Raw genomic sequence first — 9,213 nt, 5'->3', positions numbered from 1 at the left:
GTATCTCACCAATACAAACTTTAAAATAGTATATATTTTAGCGATGACTTTTAAATGTGAATTGTTATTCACTACCATGGATTAGTTCTGTTACTAGAATTTACTTAAAACAGATTCAATTAAGTGTCAAGTTAGGATTTTTTTTAGAATGGACTTGTGAAAAATGAAAGACTCTTCTTCAATTGTAAGCAGCTGGTGCTGATGCAAGGAAGTGATTTCACTGATGTTTAGCATGCAGGTGTGTCTCACGGCTGGGCTGGTGGTGGTCACATCAACCAATGGGCAGGACGAAGTCTCAGAGAACCACATTCGCAGAGTCGTAGGGGACTGTCCACCTCTCAGGGCAAATTTAAAGCCATAAGTGTCCTGGGTTCAATAATTTTCAGCCTTTTTTATACAAAGTCTTCTAAAGATGGTTAATGTTAGTTTCAGGTCCCATTTTTGGCACTACATTAAAAAGCCAAAACTAGTACTTTCTTTTCTTTTCTGATTGCTGGAGACTTAAAAGGTAAATCCCATGTCCCTATCCTAAAAGAGCTTGAAAATTAAATGAATAAAAAGTTGAAACAGAAAAAAATAAAAGAAAGAAAAGTAAAAGCTGATATATATAGCTACTAGGTATCTTGTCTTCCCTTTTTATTTTTGTAAATTAAGATAAAAGATAAACCAAAAGTTTCTAGCTTAAGTTAGATGAAATCAGATAAGAGGAAAAAGTAGATTATATAGCAAATATTTCTGACATCTGTAATTTCTAAAACCATTAAGAACATTTCTATTAAAATTAATTTAATTTTATTAAAATTTATTTGTAAATTATTTTATTAATATGAAATAATTTGATTTATATTAAATTCTATGTAAATTAAACTAATATTATTAAATTGTATTAAATTCATTTAAATAAAATTTAATAAATTTTAAATAAAAATTAGATCATAGTTTAATATAAATTAAATTTATTAGATTAATAATGTTAATGAAATAAATTCAAATTAAATAATATTCATTAAAAATAAATTTAAATTAAATCAATTTTTACTGAATTATCATTTAATTTTTATTAAATTTTATTTAAATTAATTTTATCAAAAATGTTCTTAATGGTTTTAGAAATTACAGGTGTCAGAAAAGTGTTTCTTATATAATCTGCTTTTTCTCTTCTCTGACTTCTCCTAACTTCAGCTAAAAACTTTGATTTATCTTTTACCTTAATTTACAAAAATGAAAAATGTTTTTCTAAGGATTTCAGCTTTTAAAACATTATATGATTTTATTTCTCCTGATTTCTCCTTCCCGCTGTTTTGTGATCAAATGATTTTAAAAATGTGTTTATAAGCATTATTTTAGAGCCCCCAAAATACGTAAACGGTCCCGATATTTAATGACACATCCTTGCAAATTAACTTTTCCATTGAAAATGTGTTCAGTTTGACTTATAAAAATGGTCTTCTTTCTGGACATTAACATCTAGAAAGGTGAATTAATGTAAAGTGATTTTTTTACAGAAATGAAAATAAGTAAAATGAATGGGTGTCATGGTATTTGCATTAAAATTTCTCAGAATTTATCCACGAAACTTCATGTTCAGGCCTTCCCACTGTCACTTTTTTTTAGTAGTTGTTCAAGGGTTTTCTTTTCTAAACTCAAGAAGTCACAACTTTGGGCAACATTATATTTTCTTTTTATACACTCTGAATTCTGAGCTATATAGGTCTTTCTCTCATGAGTTGGATTTTTCTTCCTTTCTGTTAATTGTGTCATTTTATCTTCATAAAATTAAATGTAACAAATACAATCATAAAAAAAGAGGTTGGAGCTAATGGTTCACTAGTGGTGCACTGTACAGTTGCTCACAAAGTACATTAGAATTGGTTATTGTTGAAGATTACGCCATAACATCAAAACAAAATTTTATAAACAAAAAGTGCTACATCAAACAAAACAAATTAGATTTTTTAAGTGCTAAAGCAAAAAAAAAAGAAAGATAGGAAGAAGAAAGAAAGAAAGAAAGAAAGAAAGAAAGAAAGAAAGAAAGAAAGAAAGAAAGAAAGAAAGAGAAGAGAGAGAGAAGACAAATACCTAGTAGCTACATACATCAGCTTTTTTCTTTCTCTTTTTGTCTACAAATACATGACACTTTTTCCAAAAGGTCACTCTCAAAAAGTACTGAGTTATGGCTTCAGTAAACTGCTACATCATCACTGGCTTGAGAGTCACTTATGGCTTTAAAAGGTCCTTTAGTACAACCCTGGCAGGATGGTCTGGGGACAGTGGCAATGGTGTAAAGGTGGGCATGACATCTGCGAAGGGTTCCAGAGAAGATGCCTAGGTCCACTAAGTCCCAGTCCAGCTAGGTGAGTAAGTGGCTCTGAATTCTGCTGCCTCTTTACCACTTCCCGGCATCTTTGCACCTTGCTTTCTTCTTCTTGGGGAATCTAGAGTTCCATGGCAGGAGCAGAAAGTTTGGGTGGTGGAAAAGCTGGATGAGATTCCGTTTCCAGAAACTTAATAAAAAGTTCTGAAAAAGAACTCCTCCGCACACATTGCTGACTTGGTATCAAAGGTGTGCTGGGGACAGATTTGGGTCCTCCTCCAAGCCAACCAGGCATCCACTTGGTAACACCTCCGCAATCTTCTTTCAACAACTCCTCCATTTCCCCCTTTTCAATGTCCAGGATCCTTCCAATTAACCGTAGCACTTCAGGACGCTTCCTTTGGGGTGTGCGGAAATGACCGATAAAAAGGTTTCTCAGGAGGCCTTTATCCACTTTTCCTTCTGTGCTGCTGGTCATGTTCGTCAATTGCTTTGGTGTATCGTCCAGCATTTCTTGCAGGAGCTCACTTTGTTTTGTGGGTTCTCCAGTCTGTTCTTCCTTGAGATCTGACTGTCTGGGTGCTGAATCCCACACAACATTTGCTTCAGGCAACTGGGCTTTTATTTGTCCAATGGTTTTCTGCAAATTCTTAATTTCCTCATCTTTTACTAAAAATAACTGGGCATGCGCAGCATTCATCTGCTCATATTGGTATTTCAATTCATTCATTTCCTTCTTCTGCTCCTGTAAAGACTGAAGTAGGCGCATTTTACCCTGTCTTTGATCTTCAATTATCTTCTGCTGATGTTTAATTTCCTCTACCAGATGATTATTGACGATATTCAGTTGAGATACCTCACATTCTAGTTCTGTGATACTATCGAGGGTTTCAGGCTCAGCCACAAGGACAGCTCTGTGCTGCTGTTCCCTAAGTCTTTCCAATTCTTCTTGCAGATGATTTCCTTCTTCTTTCATGGATTCAATCCTTCTGTCCTTTTCTTCTATGGTTTGCCTTAAAGTTTCATTTTCTCTTAAGACCCGAGAAAACTTATCTAAATTCTTTTGGAGTTCTGAACTTTGTTCTTTGAGTTTGTCAATAAACACTTTTTTCTCACTTCTACGTCGTATCAATTGCTCCGGTTCTTCTAAACCAGATGCCAAAAGTTCCTTAGTTTCTTTTTGATTAGCAGCCATTTGCTCAATACTCTTTTTGAGGCTTGCGATTTCAAAATCCTTCTCTTGATTGAGTTGTTTCAATTTCTTGATGACAAGGTCTCCTTCATATCGTTGTTTGGCTAGCTCGTCTTTTATCAAAACGATGTGCTTTGTCGCTTCCTGGTTCTGAGTGTCCAGTTCTTCCAACGCAGCTATCAGTATTTTCTTTTCATTAATACTTTGATTCAGTTCTTGCTCCTTCGACTCCAAGTTAAGTTTTAAGTTATGGAATTGTACACACAAATTCACGTCTGTTGAAGCTGTACTTTTAATTACTTCATATTCACAGCTCAATGTTGACAGTGATATCTGAAGTTCTTTCATCTCTTGACTCAATAATGACTTCTCTTTTTCTAAAACTTGGACACGCTGATTCAGTTTCAGATTGTCTTCAGCCAGATGGTTATCCCGGTTTAAACCATTCAGTCTCATTATTTCCTTTTCAGCATCGGACAGGGCTTGTTGCAGCCTGAGCACTTCTTCCACCAATGAACTCAGTGGAAGAATTTTTCCCTTTTTGGCCACAGTATCACTCTGCTCCATCACAGAAGCCTGCAATTTACTACATTCCAGTTGCAAGTTCTCACACTGCTCAGTTATTTGTCCCTTTTCCACACGGAGCTGCTCTTGTTCTCTGTTCGAGACGTTTCCGTCATTTTCTGCAGAAGATAATTTTTTATTGATGTCTTTTGTTTGATCCTCAAGTTCTTGTATCTCTTTCATCGACTCGGCATTTTCAGATGGCAGAACCTGAATAGTTTTTTGCATCTCACAGGCTCTAACCCCTGAGTCACCTTGTTGTGACTGATTTTCAAGTTCTTCAATTCGTTCTTCGTAGTCACATAATTCCTCTCGATGCTGGGAACTTTCCTCTGCCAGTTTCTCTTGATGTGCCTTCTGCAAAACTGGCATTTCATGTTGATGATTATTTATGTCCTGGCTTTGGTTTTCTTCAAGTACCTTAATAGTATTTTGGAGTTTGCAGATTTCATTTGGATCAGAATTACGTGTTCCTTGTGCTTGACCAATATGCTTCCAGGGGCCGACTTCAGATTCAAGTCTCGAAACTTCGATTGACAAGCTCTTTATTTCATGTTGTGATGAAATGACGTCGCTAAAGTGCATGTCTCCATCAGGAAGAGGTGAAAACTGACCACTGATTCCACAGCTGGATGGAGCCGGTGCAGTGGTTATTGGTATATCTCCAGCTCCGGAGTGTACTGATGGGGCAGGTGACTGCCGTCTCCACAGGTGATCCTCTAGTACCATCTGTCTTGCTTTAGGTTGGCTGGCTTCTGTCCCTCTCTGTTGCAGTTGATGTCGGTAACGTGCAGAGGGAAGCTTTATGGGAAGCCCTGATGCTTCTTCCTGCTTTTCTTCCGGATCAGCACAATCCTTTGTAAGTCTTCCATCCGTTGATGTGAATGGAGATTGGGGAGCTTCAATTTCCTTTCTCCCACAATGAGGTAAACCTGCTTCTACCTCTTCTAAATCGTCCAGAAACGCGTCCCTGGCCAAGCTGGAGATATGGCCGGTGAGGGAAGCCAAGCTGTCCCCCACCTGACCCAAGGAGTGGCCCCAGCCGTAGCTTAGGCCCCTAAACCAGGACGACATCGCTGCAACCTCTGAGCTGCTGCAAAACCCGCCCCTCTCACCATCCACCTCTCTCCACCTCTCTCCACGGAACGGCCTCGAGCGCGCAGGGTCGATTGTGACCTAAGCCTCGGAATTTGGGGCGCTGCGGGGCTCACGCCAACGTCGCCTTCTGCCTGGTAACGCAGAGCCCTGGCCTGGCCTTCCACCAGGGACTCGCTGCCAGGGGCGCAGTCACCCCTGGGGGCCTCTGCTCCTTCCCTGGACTTTCCGCTGCCCCCCTTGGGTGACTCCGCCCTCAGCGTTGGTGACCTGCCCCTGCAGGGCGGGCTGCTCCTGCACCTGGACTGGCCGCCCTGACACCCTAGGATTTTCAATATTCATGAAGAAGCCTTTTAGAGCACTGTGACCTGCAAAGCACCCCTGAAATCATGGTTTCCTACAAATGAGTCCAATTTGCTGTCATAAAGAAAGTTGTATTGATCATTCTGACTGCAGTTACCAATTCATTCCATACCTTAACATCCCTAACTTACTGAAAGTCTGTCCTCCATATGCTAACTCACTCTCGTGGCTCTTATCAAAATACTGTGACTCCTTTGGCTCTTGAATGACTTGATTCTGGGTTTTGGTTTTTTTTTTTTTCCTCCTACTTTCAAAACAAGTTCTTTACCCTGGGTGGGTTTAATGCTTTAATGGTATTATGCCCAGACATGAATCAAGGTAGCTATAGCAATTTATAGATTATACTAATTAAAAACTTGCAACTTTGTGGGTAAAAAGGTAATATAACTAATATTATCCCAACATTTTGCTACTGAAATACATTTTTCATAGTATCCTTTTAGTAAAATTTTTTGGAAAAGGGATCATCTCATTTGTAACTACAAAAAACTTTTCAGTGTTTGGAGGAATTTCCAGATTAATGATCAAAAGAAAATCAAAGAAGGAAGAGTATCCCAGCCCAGCAGCTTCTACAGACACCAATAGGCTTTATACCTCAAGCTAGAGTGAAATAGGTCCAAGAAAGTTTATGTTGATGAACAGATAAACTCATATAACTATGTTTTCTCATCTTGGAAAGGCAGGTGACAGCAGCGGTTAGGATTCCAGAAAACTGTTGACAACCCACAAGTCAAAGAGACAAGTTGGTGTCAGTGTTCTTTAATAAAAGCATAAAAAGATTTGCCGAAAATGTAACCATTTATTTGTATCATACATTAAACGTCTCAGTGCTAAGAAATATTCCAGAGCAGCAGATACAACTTGCTATTAATTTTATTTATTTATTTTTGTTTTTTGTTGCTAATAGACATTCATTTATTCATTCATTTATTTATTTATTTATTTATTTATTTATTTATTTATTCATATGCAGTGCTGAGAATCGAACCCAATGCCTCACACATGCCAGGCAAGTGTGCTTCCACTGACCCATGACCCTAGCCCCATTGCTATTTCAATAAAGAAACTTCTATTGAAAGTTTTACTTAGTTTTTATTTAAATTTCTAGAAAATAGATAAAAATTGATCCTATAATTAAAAACTCCAAAAACTTGCTTTAAAATTCCCCACTTTGATATTACTTTATTATGGGTTAATGGACCTCCTAATTCTGGACCAGAGCAGCAACAATCTCAAGAACCATTGTGAACATCTTCAAGGGTTCTGGATTTGCCATTTCATCAAAGTCCTGATGTCCTCCAGAAATGCCCACCCAATTTCCAGATTGCACAACCAGTCTTCTCATCCCAATATCAAGAACTTTGTGTGTTACCTACTTTGTTCCTTGAACTAAGCAACCTTGAAAAAACAGAGTTGAATCACGCTAAATGAAATTACTCATGTGATGGGACATAAGAGGCACATAGAGAGCTCATCCTCAACAAAATGCTGCCTATAGGAGACTCATCTGTTAGGAAAAGACATACACAGACTGAAGGGGAAAGGTTGGGAAAAATCATACCCCTCACATGCACTAGCAAGCAGGGGTTTCCATGCTCATAGCACACAAAGCAGACTTCAAGCCAAAGTTAATCAAAAAGGATAAAGATGGAATTCAGATACTGCTCAAGGGAACCAGACACCAACAAGACATAACAAGCATCAATAGATATGCCCCAAACAATGGTGCCACTGTGTTCATCAATCAAACTCTTCTCAAGTTCAAGAGTCAAATTGACCACAACACAATAATCTCGGGTGACCTTAACACACCTCTCTCAAAACTGGGTACATCTTCCAAACAAAAGTTGAATAAAGAAACTGCAGAGCACAATAACACAATTAATAACTTGGACTTAACTGACATATATAGACTATTTCGACCGGCATCAAACAGATACACTTTCTTCTCAGCAGCACATGGATTCTTCTCTAAAATAGAGCATTATACTATGCCACAAAGCAACTCTTAGCAAATACAAAAAAAGTAGAGGTACTACCATGCATTTTACCAGATCATAATGAAATGAAATTGGAAATCAATGACAAAATAAAAAATAAAAATGTTTTCATCACATGGAGACTCAACAATATGCTACTGAATGAACAATGGGTGACAGAAGACATCAAGGGGGAGATTAAAAAATTCTCAGAGGTAAATGAGAGCATAGATACAACATATCGAAATCTCTGGGACACTATGAAAGCTGTACTAAGAGGAAAACTCATTGCATGGAGTTCATTCCTTAAAAGAAGAAAACTCAACAAATGAATGACCTCACACTACAGCTCAAAGCCCTAGAAACAGAACAAATCAGCAGCAAAGGCAGTAGAAGGCAAGAAATAATTAAAATTAGAGAGGAAATCAAGGAAATCAGAACAAAAGAAACAACTGAAAAAAATTGACAAAGCTAAAAGTTGGTTCTCTTAAAAAACAAATAAAATGGACTGACCTTTAGCCACACTAACGAAGAGAAGGAGAGAGCGAATTCAAATTACCAGCATACGTGATGAAAAGGCAATATCACAATAGACACTTCAGAAATACAGAAGATAATTAGAAATTATTGTTAAACCTTATACTCCAATAAAATAGAAGACTTGGAAGGCATCGAAAAATTTCTTAAGTCATATGATCTGCCCAGATTGAGTCAGAAAGATATACACAACTTAAACAGACCAATATCAAGTGAGGAAACAGAAGAAGCCATCAAAAGACTACCAACCAAGAAAAGGCCAGGACCGGATGGATACACAGCTGAGTTCTACAAGACCTTTAAAGAAGAACTAATACCAATACTCTTCAATTTATTTCAGGAAAGAGAAAAAAAAGGAGCACTTCCAAACTCATTCTATGAGGCCAATATCAGACAAAACCAGACAAAAACACTTCAAAGAAAGAAAATTTCAGACCAATTCTCTAATGAACATAGATGCAAAAATTCTCAATAAAATTCTAGCAAATCGAATACAAAAACATATCCAAAAGATCGCTCACCATGATCAAATTGGATTCATCCTAGGGATGCAAGGTTGGTTCAACATATGGAAATCAATAAATGCAATTCATTACATCAACATACTCAAAAATAAGAATCATATGATCACCGCAATAGACGCAGAAAAGCCATTTGACAAAATACAGCACCACTTCAGGTTCAAAACACCAGAAAAACTGGGGATAACAGGAATAGATCTCCAGATCTTAAAGGCTATCTACGCAAAGCCCCACACCACCACCATTCTAAATGGAGAACAAATGAAGGCATTCCCTCTAAAATCTGCAACAAGACAGGGATGCCCTTTTTCACCACTTCTATTCAGCATAGTTCTTGAAACACTGGCCAGAGCAATTAGACAGACGAAAGAAATTAAAGGAATATGTATAGGAAAAGAAGAACGTAATTTAGCTTTACTTGCTGATGTTATGATTCTATACCTAGAAGACCCAAAAAGCTCCACCAGAAAATTTCTAGAACTAGTAAATGAATTCAGCAAAGTAGCAGGATATAAAATCAATACCCATAAATCAAAGGCATTTCTGTATATCAGTGACGATTTCTCTGAGAAGAAAATGAGGAAAACTACCCCAAAATAAATAAATAAATAAATAAATAAATAAAGAAGATACTCGCGAATCAACGAA

General features: G+C 37.3%; 1 pseudogene; it reads right to left on the bottom strand.

Moving 5' to 3' along the window:
* Nucleotides 1-2,435: 2,435 nt before the first annotated feature.
* LOC144370658 (thyroid receptor-interacting protein 11 pseudogene) lies at nt 2,436-5,144 on the bottom strand (annotated as a pseudogene).
* Nucleotides 5,145-9,213: the final 4,069 nt, after the last annotated feature.

This window comes from Ictidomys tridecemlineatus, chromosome 14 (assembly GCF_052094955.1).
Source record: "Ictidomys tridecemlineatus isolate mIctTri1 chromosome 14, mIctTri1.hap1, whole genome shotgun sequence".
Lineage (NCBI taxonomy): Eukaryota > Metazoa > Chordata > Mammalia > Rodentia > Sciuridae > Ictidomys > Ictidomys tridecemlineatus.
Note: the sequence above shows the minus strand (reverse complement) of the source record. Positions and strands in the feature narration are given on the sequence as shown.